Source organism: Hyla sarda, chromosome 3, assembly GCF_029499605.1.
Source record: "Hyla sarda isolate aHylSar1 chromosome 3, aHylSar1.hap1, whole genome shotgun sequence".
Taxonomy (NCBI): Eukaryota; Metazoa; Chordata; class Amphibia; order Anura; family Hylidae; genus Hyla; species Hyla sarda.
Window position 1 is genome coordinate 274,984,366 of NC_079191.1, and position 24,397 is coordinate 275,008,762.

At 42.7% G+C, this 24,397-nt stretch overlaps 1 long non-coding RNA gene across 1 annotated transcript in view; it reads right to left on the reverse strand.

Annotated features, from left to right (window-relative positions):
- Positions 1 to 1,270: 1,270 nt before the first annotated feature.
- The window catches only part of LOC130360768 (uncharacterized), a 78,602-nt gene continuing 55,475 nt past the window's right edge, over positions 1,271 to 24,397 (reverse strand). Inside the window, exon 3 of the long non-coding RNA XR_008890787.1 lies at positions 1,271 to 1,372. This is a non-coding gene — a long non-coding RNA (uncharacterized LOC130360768). The remainder of the gene's footprint in view (positions 1,373 to 24,397) is intronic.

Sequence of the window (24,397 nt, forward strand, 5' to 3'; positions counted from 1 at the left end):
AGCTCCCTGTTTTTAACTATATCTGCACTCTAAGGAAATTGATACAGTTGAAAGAGGTGCAAGAGGTTACATTCTTGTATATGCCCCTAAAACAATATTAAGCTTAAGCAGCCAGCCCTGCCCCAACCCCTTCCCCCAAAAAAGTTAATGTATTATTTTAGTTCTTCATTAGATTTAAAAGCCCCTACCTAATCAGTAGTTTAGACATGCTTTGTTGGCAGATTTCCAGATGTTCTCTTGTGTATGTGACATACACTGGCAGACAAATCATTTTAAGGATTTTAATGATTTAGCATTTCATTCAGTCTTTCATGTATTTTCCATCTGTGCCAACAGCACAATGTACTGCCAAATAAAAATTTATAACAATGGGATTTGACCTCATGACTTTTGCTGCTCTTCCCACCTGACCTTATCACACATAAACTGTTAAGTACAGCTATGCCATGCTGCCGCTCCTGAGCCTAGGAGAGGGAAGCCGAAAGAATGGAGAATTGAAGTCATACTTCTATAAGCAAGTCACCTACTGGCTTTCTTCCCATGTCCTCCAACTAAACAACATGGTTATGATCATGTGAATTATGTAAATGGTCACACAATGACCAGGACAATATGCTAAGATTTTAACAAACCACTAAACTGCTATAACACTCTACATGCTGGACTGACTGTGGGAATATTAAATATTATCTTATGCAGGATAGCACAAATGCAATAAGTGTTTTGAACTGAGGCAATGGTAAATTGTTATGGAAGCTTTTCAACTCAGGTCTTTTGTGGCCACCCAGTTTGTGAGCAGATCCAACATACCCTTAGGGTAGGGTCACATGTGCCGTATTATGTTGCACATTTGCTGCTGTGTATTTTCCTTCCCATTGAAGTCAATGGGTAGAAAAATATGCAACAGCAAATACGCTGCAAAGTACCGCACGTGTGACCCTATCCTAATGGTGTATTGACAAGTACAGTATTCTTCTGCATATGTGATTTGCAGGATTTAAAGTTGCAGATTTTAATGTGAACAACTCTAAATGCACCCTTAGGGTAGAGTCACATGTGCCGTATTTTGCTGCGTATTATCCTACCTATTGAAGTCAAATACGCAGCAAAATACTGCACGTACGACCCTACCCTTAAAGGAGTTATCCTATGATAAAAAAATTAAGCTATGTGCTCAGGCTTGGTGATAACATAAAAAAGCTTATACATACCTCCCTTGCTCCCCGCCAGGCTATGGTATTGGTGTCCTACTTCAGTCAGTGATTGGTGAAGCTTCACTGTGAACTACTGTACATCAACTGCAGATGCTACGATCTGCAGCTCCAAGAAATGAAGTGTCATCGGCCACTGATGGACCACCTAAAACCAAAGCCTGAAGGGGAGCAAAGGAGATATGAATAAGCTTTTTTTTATTTTATTACCAAGCCTGGGTACATAGCTTAACCCCTAAAGGACCACAGGCTTTTCCGTTTTTTGCACTTGCGCTTTTTCCTCATCACCTTCTAAAAAACATAACACTTTCAATTTTGCCCCTACAGACTCATATGAGGGCTTATTTTTTGTGCTACCAATTGTACTTTGTAATGACATCAATCATTTTACCCAAAAATTTATGGAGAACCCATAAAAAAATATATTTGTGGGGCAAAATTGGAAAAAAAAACACCATATTGTAATTTTGGGGTGCTTCTGATTCTATGCAGTGCACTTTTCGGTAAAATGACACCATAAATTTATTCTGTAGGTCCATACGGTCCAATGATACCAAATTTATATAGGTTTTTCTTTATTATACTACTTAAAAAAAAAGTAACTTAATGCACCAAAATTGTTTAAAATTGACCCCTATAACTTAAAATTTTTCCGTATATGGGGTGGTATGGGGCTAATTTTTTGCATCATGATCCCAAGTTTTTATTGGTACCATATTTGTTTTGATGGGACTTTTTGATTGGTTTTAATAAAAAAAATTTTTAGAATATACAAAGTGACCAAAAATAAGCAATTTTGGACTTTGGTATTTTTTTTTTACTTATACGCCATTGACCGAGCGGCTTAATTTACGTTATATTTGTATAGTTCAGACATTTACGCATGTGGTGATACCACATATGTTTATTTTTTATTATGGACTGATAAGGAGTGGAATCCGGCACATGCAGGACTAGGGAAGGTAGAAAGGATAGGAGGGATGTCGCTTTGATCTTGGGAAGTATGTGGGTATAGGCGGTGCAAGTCACAAGAAATATGCAGTACTAATGAAGAAATCAAAAGAAGACTGCACTCACCATCCACTCTTTATTCAGACTCCTGCAGGCATTCAGCGGAGGAGGCAGGGGCACTCAAGGACAAGTTGTTTTGCGTGGTCTTGAACTTCTTCAAGCTGGAGTGCTTGAAGAAGTTATTTTGAACTTTTATTAAACTTTTAAATTCCTCATACAGATCAATGTGGTTCTATAAAACCACATTGATCTGTGTGATCTGTGCTCCATTGATAAAGCCTGGTCCTGCCAGGCTTTATCAATGCGAGAGCCGGGACCAGCAAGGAAGCACAGTTAAGACCTGAGGCTACCTCCACAATGGATCTCCCGCCCGCGATAGCACTGCGGTGCGGGCGGGGGGGGGGGGGGTGTTCGATCCACCCCATTGGACCACCAGGGAGTGCTTACAGTGTTCTTTAGATGCCGCTGTCAGCTTTGAATCAGAATCAGCTGAAGACCAGCCGGTATGGCATGATACTGGCACAAACACGTCCTATTTACACTTAATAATCCCTTTAAACAACACTTACTTGTGGCCCTGCTCTTAAAGAGAGAAAGGCAACATTTCTATACTGAGCAGGGACCACCCTCCATGTTGCTGTGTTAGAATAGTAGTGGAAGCTCCCGCAAGTCGGACCTTTGGGACAACCCCGCCAGGGACTCCCGCACCACCGCCTGCTATGTTCTCGACTGCTGCCTGCGGTACCGATGACCGGCGGCTCCCGGACCGTGCCGCTACTTTTCAAAGCACTAAACAGAGTTGTGCCTGCCGACAGCACAACCCTGCAAGGTAAGCGGCATTTCTCAATTACGCTATCCACATATTTAAACCTACGGCACTATCAGAGTGCTGTTTCTCTTGTTTTTTCTCATCCCCCTACTATGTTAGAATAGTGACTTTTGTGCAAGAAGGACTGAAAAAGAGTGATTGTCCGCTATTGGAACAAGAAGCCAAAGATCTAAAGCTTTTGCAAGTTCTATAGTCTGTAGAAACCCCCTTAACCCATAATAATGCTATAAAGATGTTCTCCTCCAAAAATAAACCAAGAATTGGGGTGTTAGAGACAGGGGGGGAGATTTATCAAACCTTATGCAGAGAAAAATTTACCAGTTGACCATAGCAACCAATGAGATTGCGTCTTTCATTTTTCATAGGCCTTTTTAAAGACCAAAAAAGTAAACTTATTGGTTGCTATGGTCAACTTTTCCTCTGTACCGGTTTTAATAAATCTCCCCATATATATATATATATATATATATATATATATATATATATATATATATATATATATGTGCAAATCACATATATCGGGATGCATCAGGTCAAGGAGGTAGCATAATCCATACTACTTGTCAGGCCCAAGGCCTGATTATTAAAATCCTATATGTGTATTATAAGTTATATCTGTGTATAAACTAAGACATGGGTGAGGGGTAATTCAGACTGTGTTTTGTGTATTGCATTTTATTGGGGGTCTGGCTGTTTGTTTGTATCTCCTTTGAAGTCATGCACTCTGGTCTCATCATATAATCAAAGAGATAAGGGGTCAGGAAGAGAGAAGACCCCCTGGTGGGAAAGCAGATATGATATTTAAAACAATGCTAGACTCAGAGTTGGTTGTTCAATGCTGTGCAACAAGCTGAAAAGACCATCCTAAGAACAGCTGGAACTCACTCACTCATGGACTGCTATATCATCATGCTGTAATAACTTCATCTTTTGTTTTCTGAACTTGCCTTGCTAAACTCTTTTATATATTTTTGTAACTGTATGTCATTTGTTTCTGTATTTTTATATAGTCAGCACTGTGATATCTTTTCAGATTAAATGTTTAATTAATCAGCTCTGGTCTTTGATCTCTAAATATAGGAGCTCACCTTTCTGAAGGAGGCTCTGGTAAAACACGTTTAACTAAGGGTTAATTTGGTGACTTGCTGGGACTAGAAGTGGATACCCAGAGGTCTGGTTGCCTTAACCCTTGCACCATCACACTCTCTCTAGCGTCTTGGCTGGACCGTTAGGGTGAGATCGTGACACTACTACTAACCCCATTATACTATAGCTGTGCTGTGTGTGTCATACTACTACTAACCTCATTATACCATACTAGTACTATGGGGGAGATTTATCAATATGTGTCTGTGTGCAGCCAATTCACAGTCCTTTTTTTTTCTTTTTTTTTTTTTGCTGTGTTTATGGTTAACTTGCACCAAATTTATCAAAACGGCACATAGACTTTGACAAATTTTGCACAAATAAAAAAAATCACCTGAGAACTTCCTTTAGGGTGTCACTTTTCTAAGGTGGTATGAATTAACATTAATTTGAACATTTGCAAATTATTTTAGTTCTTTTTTAAAAAAGACACAGTTGATAAATCTCATCTACTGCATAGTCAAGAATGAAGCACTGCATTTCACAGTCACTTTTTCCGAAGTTTTCTATCTTGAAATTGCGCTAAATTTTTGCACAAATAATAACTGCGCAAACATTATGCACCAAATTACAGCAAAAAAAAAAGGCAGGAAAGCAATGATAAATCTCCCCCTATGTGTGTCATACTACTATCCCCATTATACTATACCAGTGCTATATGTGTCATACTACTACTAACATCCCTTTTATACTATGCCAGTGCGATATGTGTCAGTAGGGAGCCACTCTTGTAAATTCGGAATGTTAAAGAGTAGCTCCCACCATCTGTATTTTTTTTTTCTGTCCCTACCTATTGTTAAACTATCCCTAACCCCCTCCCTGCCTTTTAACATTGTTTTTCTACCTTATAAAGAGTTGATCTTCTGCTGCCTGCCGGAAGCCGACTTCCCCAGGAGGCACGACGTCACTGACGCCTGCTGGACGCCTACTTCCGCCCTCACCTCATCTATGCTGCGCTCCTGTAGGGAGCGCGCATAGATGAGTGGCCAATAGCATGGCAGGCTGCTCCAGGGTCTTCTCCTCCCTGTTTAGCAGTGTAGTGTTATCCAGGGAGGAGGAGTATAGGAGCATCGCTCACCTGCCGTGCTCACTGCTGAGACCCGGGACCGAAACAAAGTACAGGTAAGTAAAATAAGACATCACTTACCCGTACCGGACATGTACAGTCCTGGAGCATGTACATACCGGGGGGAGGCAGCCAATGAGGCAGCTGCGAGGCCAAGCAGCCAATGATTGCAGCCCCGGCATTCACAGAGCTCGCTCCCGCCTGTCTGATTGACAGGCAGGGAGCGAGCGCAGGCTGACTGAATTAGGACCGATTGCTCGGCCGGCATTGGTCCTAATTCAGTGGTGACGTCACGGCAGGCTGCAGCCGGCAACTAGGAGGGAGACCCCTAGTGGACGGTTTTCAAATATAAAATACGCTATTTTAATAAAATAAAAAAAATGATGAATCTATATTAGAGATATGTTGTAGTACTTAAGTACTACAACATATCAAAAAAAAAGGTTGGTGACAATACCCATTTAAGGGAGTCGTGAACCGAAAAAGAATCACTGTCATGAAGAAAAATATATAACATAAATACAATCGGATAAGTCACAAATACAGGCAATGGGTGATTACTAAGATGAATAACTGCATACCATATGCTACAAACACTATGAGCTCTCAAATTACAAGATATGTGGAAGCATACAACAAATGTGTTTTAAAAATAATGCTCCAATCTTTCTAAACCAATACACGTATTACTGATGTACATCCTGTATGGTGCATATCAGTGTCTACGAAAGCTAAATCTAAGGTTTAGGGTAAAGTGTTCTGCTCTGTGCAATGTGCATAGTCTGAAGTACAGGTACGACCCAGACGCCATCTTATAGATTATGAATGACAAAGTGGACATAGTTGGTAATCGATAAAAACCGAGCTCCATGGCCTTTGGGCCAACAAACTGAAGCAGGATCTTGAACCTGCAAACACTGCACTCTCCTGCTGAAACAGATGCAGTATACACAGTTTTCCAGTGTTAAAGGGGTACTCCGGTGGAAAACTTTTTTTTCTTTAAATCAACTGGTGCCAGAAAGTTGAACAGATTTGTAAATCACTTCTATGAAAAAATCATAATCCTTCCAGTACTTATTAGCTGCTGAATACTACAGAGGAAGTTATTTTCTTTTTGGAACACAGTGCTCTCTGCTGACTTCACGAGCACAGTGCTCTCTGCTGACATCTCTGTTCATTTTAGGAACTGTCCAGAGCAGCATATGTTTGCTATGCGGATTTTTTGCTACTCTGGACAGTTCCTAAAATGGACTGAGATGTCAGCAGAGAGCACCGTCCTTGTGATTCAGCAGAGAGCTCTGTGTTCCAAAAAGAAAAGAATTTCCTCTGTAGTATTCAGCAGCTAATAAGTACTGGAAGGAATGAGATTTTTTAATAGAAGTAATTTACAAATCTGTTTAACTTTCTGGTACCAGTTGATTAACAAAAAAAAAAAAGTTTTCCACTGGAGCACCCCTTTAACTAGAAATAAGTTATAACATAAATATCTGTTTGGCATGTGATGATTTTTGGTAACATCTGTTAGATTGTCCTATGGAAATTTGCTTAGCGTACTCAAAGAGGTTAGGGAAATAGCAGGGATGGGGCCATACACCTATGTGTCCACAGACTGGTTAATGGACTATCCCCAGCTTAAAATATATGTTGTCATGCTGCTAGGATATGCCATGACTATATCCCACAACCTAACAGATTCGGAGAATGAATTGGGCCACAGAGCTGATTTAGTGTTGCATCTGTCCCAGTCTGATGTTTCCCTTTCAGGGTGCGTTCAAACCAGGGTGCGTTCATTATGGTGACCCGATCCGGCTTGGAAATGTGAAACCGGGCAATCCCATATCCTAGCCGTACCTGGCTGGCATCTCATTCATTTGAATGAGCCGACCGGAGTCAGATAGTGACTCTGGTTGGCTAATTTTTGCCCCATATCTGGTTTTGTGACCGGACTGAAAACCGTGGTATATACCATTTTCACATCTCCCAGACGGATCCGGTCACCACCGTATTGAACAATTGTGGTGTGAATGCACCCTTAGACTATGTTAACACGGCAGAACCTTTCTAGAATGTTTGCCTGGAAAACTCGGGCAGACATTTCACAAATCAAAATAATGCTGAACATGCTGGCGCTGGGACTGTTCGGAAATGTGTCATCTCCATAGACAGCAATGCATTTCCGAGTGGATTCCACTGAAAGAACTCACATGTGGATTTCTGGGGCAGATATTTCCGCTGCACAAATTCTGCTGTGTGCACAGTGCAACAGAATCCCAATGAAAACAGTAGGACTCTGCTGCAACAAAATATCCAAGCAGAATTTCCATGTGAACATAGCCTAATGCAGCATTCCATGGCTGGGGTGCTGCTTAGCAGGGAAAAACAGTCCAATGGATTTTTTTTTTATACTGTATGAATCTAACACAAAAAAAAGTGACATGCTTGATTCTAGAGTAGAATAGAATATGCCAACTGATGGGACATTGTTGAAAAGCACACTAAGTCCCAATGGAATGAATTAGCTGCCATATAGCCTCATGCACAAAGCCTGAGTTGCACAGGGTAGCTTTATTTTATTTTATTTTTTTAAATAACCCATCCTTTAAATAATGTATACCTACATTAATAAGCCTTAAGCCTTTTCTGCAGCTATGTTGCTTTAATACTATCATTTTAAGTGTTTTAAATGGTCTTCTTTGTGTATACTGTGAGTGCTGTTTACAATGCATGTCTTCTTTGAAGTTATACATCCCTTGTGAAAAGCAATGATTGGTAGCCATGCTGATGTATTCAGATGCAATTTTATTTGATGAAAACTGTTTGTTTAGTCCTTTTCTAGGAGAACATCAAGATACAAAAGAAGGTAGGGGCACAATTAAGGTATAATCAAAATGGCTCTTCACCTTGACTAATCTACAAAAGGGAAGACTCCCAAAGAGATTCTCGAGAAATCCTGTGAGTGCTACAGGCATTTCCATTATCCTCTGCTGTGCCGCTGTCAACTATGCAGGAAAATGGCTGTGTGAAAACTGACAGCTGTTAAGTAGTAACACAGATTGTGACACAAAAGTTACATATTCTTTATTACTGTAGAGTAATCGGAGTGCATGTGCTTCATAGAGCTCGCATACTGGCATTCTAAAGGAAATGATTTGCATTGTTATGATCAAATTAAATAATATGTGACAATATTGGTAATGATTGTAATTGTTTATTGTCTTCATTTATTATTTTTCCACATTACTTCATGGGGTTGTCAGTCTGGTGAAATCCATTGCATTTTACCTAAAGGACACAGTATCTGCCCAGACATTAACAAATCGATACGGCGCTGATTCTGAAGTGTGTCTGCAGTCCCATGTCAATTAAATGTGATATGTGGGGAATTCATCTAGTGGTTAAACAGATCTCGCAGTCTTTTGTGCCGCCGTTACTTTCAAGCTCACGGATAATAGTAGAAAATGTTCACCAAATGTGTCCAGTCCTTTCATTCGTGTATGTATTAATTTAAAAATCCTTATTAAAGACACTCTAAAGACTAGTAGACATTTCCATAGTGTGAATGGAGGATGTTTAGCTTGGAGGCATTGAGTAAAACAATTCACATGGACAAAAGCACTGTAGGGAAACTTCAATTACAATAGTAAGGGGAAAAAAGGAAGCCGTGTACTGATACTTGATAGGAAAATAAATAATATCCTTGTGTAAGCAACAATTCTATCTAGTCTACAATTTATGAGTGCCTGAGGTTTATTTTCACATCACGATTTGTATGGAAATACTGTTATTTCCACTTAATGAATTTTTAAAAGAGACACATATTGAGCACATGATGTCATTGTCTTAAAAAATAAATCAAGCACTTCCAGCCCTTGCTTGGCACATGAAAGGGGGATCTGAAAAAATGTAGCTGTTCCTGGTTTGGCAAATGAATGCCATAAACTTGGGGGGACTCTTCCTAAATTGTTTTATCTATTGCAAAGTCTGCCTTTGCTTCTGTCTAGTACCCTTTTAACAGGCTTCCGTATACTGGAACAGAGAAAGAGTGCTCTAGATTGAGACACAATATTAGGGCATATTTATCCAAACTGAGGCAAAAACTGTATCTGCCCACATCAACCTATCACAGTTCAAATTTTATTTCTCAAATTGCTTACCTCACTTCCATACTTGGCTGGATGGTGGGCCTACATCTTCCCATGGTTCCATTACTTTTGCATCCTGACATTTATATCCTCTTTTAGTACTGAATGATTTTTGCTCAAGGTTAAATTAGATTTTCTGCATCTCCCCCCCCCCCCCCACATCTTCCCTTTCTGTCTTTGTCTATACATGTTATCTGTATAATATGGTTAAGAAGCCTTTATTTTCACATCAATTGCTTTGTTTAGAACACAATTCAGCCAATCGTATGGCATCAACTTGATGAATTTAGGCATGTAGTCAACTTTGTGAAGTTGAAACCAAATATTAAAATGGTGAAGAAAGCAGATTTAAGTGTCATTGAATGTGTTATGGTTGTTGGCCCCAGAGGGGCAGGTCTGAGTTTTTCATTTTCATGTACAACCAGCTCTAGGGTTTACAGTGAATGATCCGAAAATTTCCAGTAAGGCAATAATAACTCAAATAACCACTTGTTACAAACATATGTAGAATACCATCTCTAAATGTACAACACATTGACACTTGAAGAAGATTGGCTACAGGACCAAAAGGCCAAACCAGTTGCTACTGCTGTCAGTTAAGAACAGGAAACGGAGGCTAAAACTTACACGGGCTCACCAAAATAGGACAATAGAAGAGTGTTTCCAGGTGGCAGGGTCAGAATTTGCCATATGCATGCATTTATGCCTTGTATAAATAGTTAAGGTTGGTTGTATAATGGTGGACATATTCTTGGCACACCTCGAGTCCCTTAGTACCAATTGAGCATAGTTTAAACATGATAGCCTACCTGAGTATTGTTGCTGACCATGTCTATGTCTTATGACCAAAAAGTATGTATCTACCTTCTGATGGCTTCCTCCAGCAAGATAATGCACCATGTCACAAAACTCACATTATTTCAAACTGGTATCTCGAACTAAACGTGACAATAAGTTCACTGTACTCTATTGGCCCCTGCAGTCACCAGATCTCAATCCAATAGACCACCTTAAGGATGTGATAGAACGGGAGAAAGCATCATGGTTGTGCAGCCGATAAAACTGCAGCATCTGCATGATGCCATCATGACCATTTGGACCCAAATCTCTAAAGAATATTTCAAGCATCTTAAAAAGTATTCTATAAGTATTTCAAAGGCAAAAGGTGGTCTAAACCAGTACTAGCAAAGTGTGTAATAAAGGTGCTACCTGTGTCTGGTTAGTGGATATTGAAACTGTGGGAACTTTTTGTGCTTGTTTGTAGATCAAACAATCATCTCAACTGGTGGTCTGTTTAGGCCGTCCGGCGCCTGCTTACTGTGTGCATGCCCTTACATATCTACTCCTCCCAACATCTCCTAATTGTTCAGAATGGCCTAGATAGGCAATCAAAATGACCATTTTGCTTCTCTCTAATGATGCACCCCTCTCAAAGTCTGTGAAATGTCTTTAGATGCATTATAGTGGTATGTCTAACAGTCAAGAGGTACACTACCCAAAACCACTCTCTGAGAGCATTTTCATATGGCAGTGGGGAAAGCAATTTTATACCCTATTCTATCAAAACAAAAAAGCATAGCCAGTTTTGCAGCAATCTGACACATATCTGGGCGAGTAGTGAGGACAGAGGAGGAGTCTACCTGTAGACTGCATATTAACCAGCCATGTGGCAATATAATAACCCCCCTATGTATCACTCCTAAATAAGATTGGCTATATGTGTATGTTTATTTCAATAAAGAAAACTGCCTGACACCCCTGTCTAACATGGTATAGGCACCCTAAATGGCTATAGGGGACATTTATTATGAACTCAGTGCTAGCTGGCTTAGATTACTGTGAAAGCCAATGCAGGAAACAGAGGGTATCTTAAAATTTCAATAATGTCTTTGTATAAATTTTGTTTTACGTGTCTTTGTCCCATCCATATACGTATATGGTCTCTTGAAGATTGCAGTAAATGTCATGCAATACTGATTTTATGGATTTACCGTATATACTCGAGTATAAGCCGACCCGAATATAAGCCGAGGCCCCTAATTTCACCCCAAAATCCCAGGAAAAGTTATTGACTCGTGTATAAGCCTAGGGTGGGAAATACATCATCCCCCCCCCTGTCATCATCCAGACCCCCGTCATTAACACCCTCATCATCATCACCCTGTCATCATCCCCCCTTCATCATCACCGCCTGTCATCATCCCCCCTTCATCATCACCGCCTGTCATCATCCCACACCCCCCCTTCATCATCCCCATGTCATCATCCCCTTGTCATTATCCCACCCCCCCTTCATCATCCAATTGTCATCATCCCCTTGTCATCATCCCACACACCCCCTTGTCATCATCCCCTTGTCATCATCCCCACCCCCCTTCATCATCTCCTTGTCATCATCCCCACCCCCCTTCATCATCCCCACCTCCCTTCATCATCCCCTTGTCATCATCCCCATCCCCCTTCATCATCCCCTTGTCATCATCCCCACCCCCCTTCATCATCCCCTTGTCATCATACCACAACCCCCCTTGTCATCTTCCCCTTGTCATCATCCCCTTGTCATCATCCCACACCCCCCCTTCATCATCCCCTTGTCATCATCCCCTTGTCATCATCCCCTTGTGAACTCTCCGCCCTTAGTGGTCTTCAACCTGCGGACCTCCAAAGGTTTCAAAACTACAACTTCCAGCAAGCCCGGGCAGCCATCGGCTGTCCGGGCTTGCTGGGAGTTGTAGTTTTGAAACCTCTGGAGGTCTGCAGGTTGAAGACCACTGCGACCTTCGACATCATCCAGCCCCCTCTCACCCCCTTTAGTTCTGTACTCACCTCCGCATGGCGCTGGTCCGGTGCTGCAGGACTGTCCGGTGGGGAGGTCGTCCGGTGGGATAGTGGTTCTGGGCTGCCATCTTCACCGGGGGGCCTCTTCTCCACACTTCGGGCCTGGAATAGAGGCGTTGCCTTGACGATGACGCAGAGGGACGTTGGTAATGAACGTACCTCTGCGTCGTCGTCAAGGAAACGTGACTATTCCGGGGCCGGGCCCGAAGCGCGGAGAAGAGGCCCCCCGGTGAAGATGGCAGCCCAGAACCACTATCCCACCGGACGACCTCCCCACCGGACAGTCCTGCAGCACCGGACCAGCGCCGAGCGGAGGTGAGTACAGAACTAAAGGGGGTGAGAGGGGCTGGATGATGTCGAAGGCCGCAGTGGTCTTCAACCTGCGGACATCCAGAGGTTTCAAAGCTACAACTCCCAGCAACCCCGGACAGCTGATGGCTTCCCGGGCTTGCTGGGAGTTGTAGTTTTGAAACCTCTGGAGGTCCGCAGGTTGAAGACCACTGAGGGCGGAGAGTTCACTCGAGTATAAGGCAAGGGGGGTGTTTTCAGCAAGAAAAATCGTGCTGAAAAACTCGGCTTATACTGGAGTATATACGGTACTCTTGAAACACATTTGTAACCCACCTTGTCTCCTGATAGATAATGTGCTCTACTGCCAAGCATTGATGAGTAATTGTTATATCAATAACCAGAAATACATAGCAAAATACATAGCAATGCTTACCGAGATCCACCTTTACAATACAGTGGTCCCTCAACATACAATGGTAATCCATTCCAAACGGACCATCGTTTGTTGAAACCATCGTATGTCGAGGGATCCGTGCAATGTAAAGTATAGGACAGTGGTCTACAACCTGCGGACCTCCAAATGTTGCAAAACTACAACACCCAGCATGCCCGGACAGCCAACGGCTGTCCGGGCATGCTGGGAGTTGTAGTTTTGCAACATCTGGAGGTCCGCAGGTTGAAGACCACTGTTAGAGGAAGTTGTACTCACCTGTCCCCACCACTCCGGACCCGTCACCACTCGTCACCGCTGCCCTGGATGTCGCCTTCGATCGCTGTCGCCGCGTCCCCCGGGTGTCCCCGACGCTCCGGCAAGGCCTCTGCTTCCCCGGCATCCTCGCTCTCCGTCACCACCATCACGTCGCTACGCATGCCGCTCCTACTGGATGACGGGACGGCGTGTGCTGTGACGTTATGATGACTATGGAAAGCGCCAAAGATGATGGAGGGGATCCAGAAGAGGACGCGCCGGAGCCCCGAGGACAGGTAAGTGATCATCAGCGGACCACACAGGGCACCGTAAAGGGCTATCCGGTGGTAGCTGAAGCAGTCAGCACTGCCGGATAGCCGTTTATGCGATGGCCCCGACATACAAAAGTATTGTATGCTGGTGCTGCCTTCAACATGCGATGGCCTCTGAGAGGCCATCGCATGTTGAAATTATCGTATGTCAGGGCCATCGTAGGTCGGGGGTCACTGTACAAAGAAATGCCATTCAACCCATGTATTGTAAACAACAAAAGAAAGGGGAAAATTATACAGACTAAAGTTCCTCTTTTTAAACAGCACATGAAACTGGCCTGGCTTTTGTAATACTACATGAATATTATATTTTCTAGTAGCAATTGCTTCTATCAACTTCATATGGCTCTTCCAAAATCATTTTTTTTTATTCCGAGTTTCAGATACATATATATATATATATATATATATATATATATATACATATTTTATTTTTTTATTTTTTGTGTGCATAATCTACAATATTCCATTTGTAACTAGAATTGCCATAAGAAGGCAAGAGGATTAGAAATAAAGTCATATTTCTGTATAATATACCTGACTGGAACAGCCAGCAATTCATGTATTATGTCCAGGTTGGGCGTGTTCCATAAAATAACAATACTTTTTCCAGTTTGCTCGCCAAACATGTCGCTGCCAAAACTCTGTCCTAGTCCTTTCATATTAGTTTTTTTTTTTTTTCATATGAGCAGAGTGACTGGATGGCTTTGTTAAACACAAGAGGAAATAGAATGGAAATAGCAGTCTAATCTGGTATGAATTTTGACTTTCATCAAAGGTCACAATACACGTGAATGTACAAGCGTAGGTCTGGGATCTAATTGAGAAGCTGAATGTGTGTTTAGGTATAATGTGCCAATCTCACCTATTCAGTTAAATCAAATATAAAAATCAGTTCTTTACAAGAAATATGCTTTTATTACAATCCACAAAATATACTACTTTGGATCTGAACAACTATTTCAAGAAAGCGCAGGCACAAGGACTCATTTAAGTCCTTACAACCTGAACTCAATGTAACTCCGCTCTATGACTAAAATGTAATCACTTTAGATCATATTATGATATGATCTCTGGAAGCCGGTTACTTACCATAACCTCAGGTTATTTGGACATTTTATTGTTATGTATTTTTTAATTACTTTGAGATCATTTCAGGGTGGGGTCACATATTTCAGATTATTTTCATTCAAAACAACATTCGGAAACAAATGATATTTTTTATTTAGATAATCCACGGCAAAGGCTGCTCTTTTATGAAACACAGTTTAGGAACTAAAGCTGCTTATCCTAAATGTGTGTCATGAGTCACGCCTCGGCCGGTAATGCTGGCCACAGGCGTACTCACAGCCCGTTTCCCTGTACAGCTTCAGGGACAGGCAGTGCCGCGGCCAGCATGTCCGGCTGCTGTCGCACTCAGTTTTCCAACGGTTACTTACCTCACCGCGCTCCTGGCTCCTCTGCTTCCTCTGACTGCTCGGCGTGTGCATACCCGTTTCCTAGGGCAGGTGTGACGGCTCTCTGAAATTTAAAGGGCCAGTGTACCGGTAATTTGTCCTTGTCAGGCGCTAACCCTATAAAGTGTCTGCACTTCCTCTTGACCCCTGCCAGATCTTTGTCTCTTGGAGCCATTGAGAACGCGTACCTTGCAGTGTCCTGCCTATACTGTGTACCAGTACCGTTTTTCTACATTTCCTGACCACGTACCTTGCCACCAGCCCTAACCTACCTGCCAGTCCCTGTCTCTGAATTTCCTTATTTATTGTATCACGCCTCTGCCGCCACTGCCTCACCTCTGCCGCGACTGTGGGTTATTTGTACCAGGGGTAGCGACCTGGGAGTTCGCCTGCCACAGCAAGTCCATCCCGCTTTGCGGTGGGCTCTGGTGAAAACCAGTGGCTCCTTAGACTCCGCTCCCAGGTACGGCTTTCTCAAGTGGTACAGAAGATCCACTACTCCAAGCGTTACAATGTGTATCCTGTGGGAGAACAAAATAGATGGGTCAGCTAAGATATACTAAGTTAATATCTTCAGATACTGATACACATTCTTTCCTTATCTGTTTTTATTTTCTGTGTAGATTGTTATTACGTTTTTGAACAGGATTATAGAAGCAATCATTTTGCCTTGAATATAAGCTTTACAACTGCTACATGGACCATCAAATAGCCATAAGATGACTTATTGATGTTTATTCAAAAGTATGTTGTAACCTGTGAGGGGTAAGAGAGGAGCTTTGACCATAACGTAGTAGTGGTTGAGTGAATTTGTGTTGTTTATGTATAGGTGTTATATCTCACTGTAATCCTGTCTGTTATGTTAAAGGGGTACTCCAGTGGAAAATATGTTTTATTTTTTTATTTTTTTTTTAAATAAAGTGCCAGAAAGTTAAACAGATTTGTAAATTACTACCATTTAAAAATCTTAATCCCTCCAGTACTTATCAGCTGCTGTATGTTCCACAGGAAGTTCTTTTCTTTTCAGTCTGACCACAGTGCTCTCTGCTGACACCTCTGTTCATGTCAGGAACTGTCCAGAGCAGGATAGGTTTTCTATGGGAATTTGCTCCTGCTCTGGACAGTTCCTGATATGGACAGAGGTGTCAGCAGAGAGCCCTGTGGACATACAGAAAAGAAATTCAAAGAGAAAAGAACTTCCTCTGTAGTATACAGCCTATGATAAGTACTGGAAGGATTAAGATTTCTGAATAGAAGTAATTTACAAATCTGTTTAACTTTCTGGCACCAGGGGATATAAAAAAAAATGTTTTCCACTAGAGTACCCCTTTAACCCCTTCATGGCCCAGCCCATTTTCACCTTCAGGACCTGGGCATTTTTTGAAAATCTGACCACTGTCACTTTAAACTTTAATAACTCTGGAATGCTTTTACTTATCATTCTGATTCCGAGATAATTTTTCGTGACATATTCTACTTTATGTTATTGGTAAAATGTCACTGATATTTGCATCCTTTCTTGGTAAAAAATCTAAAAATGTCATGAAAATTTTGTAAATTTTGCTTTTTTCTAACTTTGAAAGTCTCTGCTTGTAAGGAAAATGGATATTCCAAATAAATTACATATTGATTCACATATACAATATGTCTATATATTTATGTTTGCATCATAAAATTGACAAGTTTTTACTTTTGGAAGACACCAGAGGGCTTTAAAGTTCCGCAGCAATTTTCCAATTTTTCTCAAGATTTTCAAAATCGTACTTTTTCAGGGACCAGTTCAGGTTGGAAGTGGATTTTAAGGGTCTTCATATTAGAAAAACCCCACAGATGACCCCATTATAAAAACTGCACCCCCAAAGTATTCAAAATGATATTCAGTTAGTGTTTTAACCCTTTAGGTGTTTCACAGGAATAGCAGCAAAGTGAAGCAGAAAATTCTAAATCTTAATTTTTTACACTCGCATGTTCTTGTAGACCCAATTTTTGAATTTTTATAAGGGTTAACAGGAGAGAAATCACCCTAAAATTTGCAACCCAATTTCTCTTGAGTAAGGAAATACCTCATATGCGTATGTCAAGTGTTTGGCGGGCGCAGTAGAGGGCTCAGAAGGGAAGGAGCGACAATGGGATTTTGGAGAGTGAGTTTTTCTGAAAGGATTTTTGGGGGGCATGTCCCATTTAGGAAGCCCTATGGTGCCAGAACAGTGGACCCCCCCAAATGTGACCCCATTTTGGAAACTACAACAAAGCTCAGAAGGGAGAGTGCACCATGTACATTTGAGGTGATTTCCACAGGGGTGGCTGAGTGTTACAGCAGTTCTGACACACGCAAAACAATAAATATCCATATGTGACCCCATTTTGAAAACTACACCCCTCATGGAATTTAATAAGAGGTGCAGTGAGCATTTACACCCCACTGGCATTTGACAGATATTTGAAACAGTGGACTGTGCAAATGAAAAATTTTATTTTTCATTTTCACAGACCACTGTTCCAAAAATCTGTCATACGCCAGTGGGGTGCAAATTCTCACTGCACCCCTTATTAAATTCCATGAGGGGTGTAGTTTTCAAAATAGGGTCACATATGGATATTTATTGTTTTGCGTTTGTCAGAACTGCTGTAACAATCAGCCACCCCTGTGCAAATCACCTCAAGTGTACATGGTGCACTCTCCCTTCTGAGCTTTTTGCGCCCAGAGCACTTTGCGCCCACATATGGCTTTTTGCCCCCAGAGCACTTTGCGCCCACATATGGGGTATTTTCGTACTCTGGAGAAATTGCATTACAAATTTTGAGGGTCTTTTTTCCCTTTTACTTCTTGTGAAAATGAAAAGTATAGGGCAACACCAGCATGTCAGTGTAAAAAATTTATTTTTTTACACTAACATGCTGGTGTAGACCCCAACTTCACCTTTTCATAAGGGGTTAAAGAAGAAAAAGCCCCCCAAAATTTGTAAGGCAATTTCTCCCGAGTACGGAGATACCCCATATGTGTCCCAAAACTGTTGCCCTGAAATACGACAGGGCTCCAAAGTGAGAGAGGGCCATACACATTTGAGGCCTAAATTAGGGATTTGCATAGGGGTGGACATAGGGGTATTCTATGTAAATGATTCCCAAACAGTGTGCCTCCAGCTGTTGCAAAACTCCCAGCATGCCTGGACAGTCAATGCCTGTCCGGCAATACTGGGAGTTGTTATTTTGCAACAGCTGGAGGCTCCGTTTTGGAAACAGTAGCGTACCAGACGTTTTTCATTTTTTGGGGGGAGGGGGGCTGTGTAGGGGTATGTGTATATGTAGTGTTTTTTACTTTTTATTTTAGGTTAGTGTTAGTGTAGTATAGTGTTTTTAGGGTACAGTCACATGGGCAGAGGTTCACAGCAAGTTTGCCGCTGGGAGTTTGAGCTGCAGCGCAAAATTTGCGCCATCTCAAACTTGTAGCACTCACTGTAAACCTCCGCCCATGTGAGTGTACCCTGTACATTCACATTGGGGGGAGGGGGCAAACATCCAGCTGTTGCAAACTCCGAGCATGCCCTTTGGCTGTCCGTGCATGCTGGGAGTTGTAGTTTTGCAACAGCTGGAGGCACACTGGTTTGGAAACACTAAGTTAAGTAATAAACTTTTGCAACCAAACTTAGTGTTTCCAAACCAGTGTGCCTCCAGCTGTTGCAAAACTACAACTCCCAGCATGCATGGTCTGTCAGTGCATGCTGGGAGTTATAGTTTTGCAACAATTGCAACAGCTGGAGGCACTGAGGTAGAAAACGGACAATGTTTCCCAACTAGTGTGCCTCCAGTTGTTGCAAAACTACAACTCCCAGCATGCCCAGACTGCCCAGGCATGCTGGAAGTTGTAGTTCGGCAATATCTGAAGGATCAGATGTTGCTGAACTACAACTTCCAGCATGCTTGGGCAGTCTGGTATGCTGGGAGTTGTAGTTTTGCAACATCTGGAGGTCCACAGTTTGGAGACCACTGTATAATGGTCTCCAATCTGTGCTCTTCCAGATGTTACAGAACTACAACTCCCAGCATGCCTGGACAGACTGAGCCTGCTGAGATTTGTAGTTTTGCAACATCTGGAAGAGCACAGATTGGAGACCATTATACAGTGGTCTCCAAACTATGTACCTCCAGATGTTGCAAAACTGCAACTCCCAGCATGCACAGAAAGCCAAAGGCTGTCTGGGCATGCTGGGAGTTGCAGTTTTGAAACTCCCAGAGGCAGCGGTGAGATCGCTTTTCGGCGATCTTACTGCTGCCAATGAAGATGCTGCCCTGCTGCCGGAAACTCACCGCCAGGACACACCACAGCCGGGACCGCCTGGAGGACGCCGCTCGCGCCGGGACCGCCTGGAGGACGCCGCTCGCGCCGGGACCGCTCGGGACACTGCATGGCCGGGTAAGTGACACCGGGGGACGGGTAAGGGACACTTAGCAGAGCGGTGTGTGTCCCGATCCCTGTGATCGGGACTCACACACCGTGCTGCTAAGTATTCTGATAGCGAAACGCTGCTATCAGCTAGTCAGATTTGACTAGCTGATAGCAGCGATCGCTGGGGGGGGGGATGAAACCCCCTGTGGTCGCATGGTAAGATGGCTTGATATCAGTGATAGCCACCATCTTACCGGGCGCTGCGGGATGCCGCGAGTAGCGGCAAAAATGTTCATGACGTACCTGTATGTCATGGGTCGGGAACACCTTGCCACCCATGACGTACAGGTATGTCATAGGTCGGGAAGGGGTTAAGGAGGAGACTGTTGAAACTGGAAGGGTCAGGCTGTTATTGGGCTTAGTGGCCAAATTGAAAATTGCAGGACATCAGGATTTTTTTTTAAATATGTAGTGGTGTGAAAAATGTAAAATAAATAAATAATCATGTATTTCTTTCTTTAATACAATATGATATTTAAAGGGGTATTCAAGGCCCAATTTTTTTTTTATATATCAACTGGCTACGGAAAGTTAAACAGATTTGTAAATTACTTCTATTAAAAAATCTTAATCTTTCCAATAGTTATTAGCTTCTGAAATTGAGTTGCTGTTTTCTGTCTAACTGCTTTCTGATGACTCACGTCCCAGGAGCTGAGCAGCACCTATGGGGATATTTTCCCATCATGCACAGCTCCCGGGACGTGACATCATCATTGAGCAGTTAGACAGAAAATTTCAGAAGCTAATAACTATTGGAAGGATTAAGATTTTTTAATATAAGTAATTTACAAATCTAAGAAATACAATGTAGCCCGGACCTTCTAGATGGGTATAAATGGATATACAAGGATCGTGCTTCAATAATAATTGTCATTTATTTATAAAAATAAAATTTCATCACTTCTCACAGGGCCCTTGTGAGAAGAGCATACATAAAAAAAGGTATTAGGCAATAGTATTAAAATTAAACACTTGGCATAGAGTATAGAATAATAGAATAAAATAGCTGAGTAAGAGCTGTACCATACAGATATATTAGAAAGTTTAGGGTAAATATGTCCCTTTTTTTAGGATACAGTGACAGACAGTCTGTATTGATAGTAATTGTTACCGGTCTGTCGGTTGTGGCTCAGGCGGTGGATGTTGCTCCCGCAATAGATAAGTGTCCGTAGTATATACAGTCCACTGTATGTTGCCTCCAATTGTGAGCCTGATCCAGTAAGGTCTGAGCGTGGTGGCAGTCGCTGTCGGATAAGGCGCTGGCAGGCGCCAAAGATCGTGATGGTGTCCGGGGACTGCTGGCGCTAGCGTGCGCTAAAGTTGGTATTCCTCACCGCTTCATTAGTTGGAAAACAGGACCATGTACTGGAAGGCTGGAGGTTCACCTCGTGGTGCCGGCGTCTGACGTCAGAGCCGGGATGGTTACAGCAGGATAGTTGCACCGGGATGATTGCGCCGGGATGGATCCGAACTGCGTGTGTACATATAGGCGCCTCCAGGGGTCCACTGCTTGTCAATAGCCAGCACTGTATCAGTGCTGGCTATTGACAAGCAGTGGACCCCTGGAGGCGCCTATATGTACACACGCAGTTCGGATCCATCCCGGCGCAATCATCCCGGTGCAACTATCCTGCTGTAACCATCCCGGCTCTGACGTCAGACGCCGGCACCACGAGGTGAACCTCCAGCCTTCCAGTACATGGTCCTGTTTTCCAACTAATGAAGCGGTGAGGAATACCAACTTTAGCGCACGCTAGCGCCAGCAGTCCCCGGACACCATCACGATCTTTGGCGCCTGCCAGCGCCTTATCCGACAGCGACTGCCACCACGCTCAGACCTTACTGGATCAGGCTCACAATTGGAGGCAACATACAGTGGACTGTATATACTACGGACACTTATCTATTGCGGGAGCAACATCCACCGCCTGAGCCACAACCGACAGACCGGTAACAATTACTATCAATACAGACTGTCTGTCACTGTATCCTAAAAAAAGGGACATATTTACCCTAAACTTTCTAATATATCTGTATGGTACAGCTCTTACTCAGCTATTTTATTCTATTATTCTATACTCTATGCCAAGTGTTTAATTTTAATACTATTGCCTAATACCTTTTTTTATGTATGCTCTTCTCACAAGGGCCCTGTGAGAAGTGATGAAATTTTATTTTTATAAATAAATGACAATTATTATTGAAGCACGATCCTTGTATATCCATTTATACCCATCTAGAAGGTCCGGGCTACATTGTATTTCTTTGGTTTCCCTTTTTTTTAGCAATTAAGGTATAGTTGCTTGCCCTGTTTGACCTCGGTGCGTAATAGTTGTGAGCTGCACACATCCACATAGTTTTTCTAATTTACAAATCTGTTTAACTTTCCGGAGCCAGTTGATATATAAAAAAAAGTTTTTGCCCGGAATACCCCTTTAACATGAAAACTTGACTCAAAATTGGCCACTTTCTGTCACCATTTAACTTTATATATTATGTACAAAATTATAGGTGTCCACAAAACAAAGTTGAACTGCAGCACACAGGTTACAATGAAGTAAGGTAGTCTATTCCATTCCAAACATAGCAACGTTTCAGCCGCCCATACGGCCTTTTTCAAGCACAAAGGCAAAGTTACCATGGAGGTGGTATATATGTGCAAAATAATGTCTTTCAGTGTATAAATATACAAAGTACATCCATATTACATATGTAAAATACTTGTCCAAACAACCGTTATACATACATGTAATGCCACCATAGAACAAGTCATGTAAAACCAGTGTATATCCATAAGTGAATAATAAGTAATACAGTCCCATATCCATCGTAAGTAAAAATATAGCAGGCCGCATTTTCCTCGCTTGCACATGCACAACGCGCAGTATCAAGGCGGGCGCACCAGCTACCACGTCATACTCTCTGCGTCAGTACTGACGCACTCTCCGGGCATACGACAAACAATCACCTTCATCCAAATTATGTCATATGATATGAGATGATTGCGGGGGCCCCAGCGCTCGCCAACCCCCCCCCCCCCCGCGTGCCCGCGCGTGCGATCTATAACTCGGAGATAAGTTCAGACTACTACAGATCTTCTTTAATAAGTATCATTTAACCCATTCCCTAATAAAAGTAAGAATCACCCCCATTTTCTCCAATATATGGTTTACCAGCTACTTCAGCCAGCTCCAGTCTATATCATTCAGCACTACATGGTTTAGTGATGCTGCTGGGCCTAGGACTTTACCTCTATATGTTTATGGTAACCCTAGGTATCGTACATCTTCAATGGAAATTTCTAAATTCATCTTTTATTCTTAGAGATTGTGAGGCCCTATTGTCTCCTCATCTGCCGCCAACTCGAGGCTGTGCCATTCGAATTTTTCAAAAGTTCACTCATCTCTATCATTCATTTTTCTATATTATATGCTTCAAAATGGAAAACATATTTGGGGGGGAATATTGAAAAAAAAGGAATTTTTCCAATTTTTCCTCTTTGAAAATTGAGGAGACAATAGGGCCTCACAATCTCTAAGAATAAAAGATGAATTTTGAAATTTCCATTGAAGATGTATGGTACCTAGTGTTACCATAAACATATATAGGTAAAGTCCTAGGGCCAGCAGCGCCACTAAACCATGTAGTGCTGAATGATATAGACTGGAGTTGGCTGAAGCAACAGTAAACCATACATTGGATGAATGGCACAGCCTGGAGGTGGTGGAAACATCAGTAAAACATATATTGGATGAATGGCACAGCCTGGAGGTGGCTGAAGCATCTGTACACCATATATTGGATGAATGGCACAGCCTGTAGGTGGCTGAAGCATGAGAAGACCATATATTGGATGAATGGCACAGCCGGGAGGTGGCTGAGGCATCAGTAAACCATATATTGGATGAATGACACAGCCTGGGTGTGTTGACAGCATGAGGAGACAATGTAGTTGCTGAATGAGACAGAGTGGAGCTGGCAGCAGCATGAGCAGACACTAGGGCTTCACAATCCCTAAGATTAAAAGATGAATTTTGAAATTTAAATTTAAGATTTTTGGTTGCTAGTGTTACCAACATTTTTTAGGCCTAGGCCCTGGCCCAGCAGCATCAGTAAACCATATATTGGCTGAATGACAGCCTGGAGGTGACTGAAGCATGAGGAGACCATATAGTGGCTGAATGACAAAGCCTGGAGTTGGCTGAAGCCTGAGAAGAGACCATATAGTGGCTGAATGAGGCAGCCTGGGGGTGGCAGCAGCAGCAGCATCAGGAGTCCTGAAAGTGACCCGGTGACAGACTGGTGCGGTGGGTGGTGATACCAGTACCCGGTGACGAAGATGGGTGAAAAAAGGTGTATGATGGGGGGGGGGGGAATGTTTGTAACTGGGGAGAAGCATCTTAAATCTGTTCCTGATTCATCTTCACAAAGGTCAATCTCTCCCTATTTTTTGTGGACAGACGAGTTCTCCTTGAGGTGACTATGGCCCCCGTCGCACTAAACACCCGCTCTGATGGCAAACTACCGGCTGGGCAGGACAGCTTTTCCAGGGCAAACTCTGCTAGTTGCCCAGAAGTCCAGCAGATCTTCAAGGTGTGTTGGCATGGGCATGTCAAGGTATGCCACCACTGGCTGGTTCAGGTCCTGCTCCAAGTGTACCTGCTGCTGATGAGTTGCTTCACTATGCGGGCAAAGAAGGCTACTCATCTGTGACTGTAGACTCAGGCTGCTGCTGATGGAGCTGGTACTGCTCCTGCCACCCCACCCCTCCACAGCAGCCATGGCAGTGGAAGATGAGCGCAGGGGCCCCCAGATTCAGACCTGCGAGAGGACGGACAATGGTGCCGATAGGCATCGGCCAACTGACTACATAGGATGCCTCTGTAGTAGGTCACTTTGTCCTCCCTCTCAGTGGGTGTAAAAAGGCCCTTATTTTGTG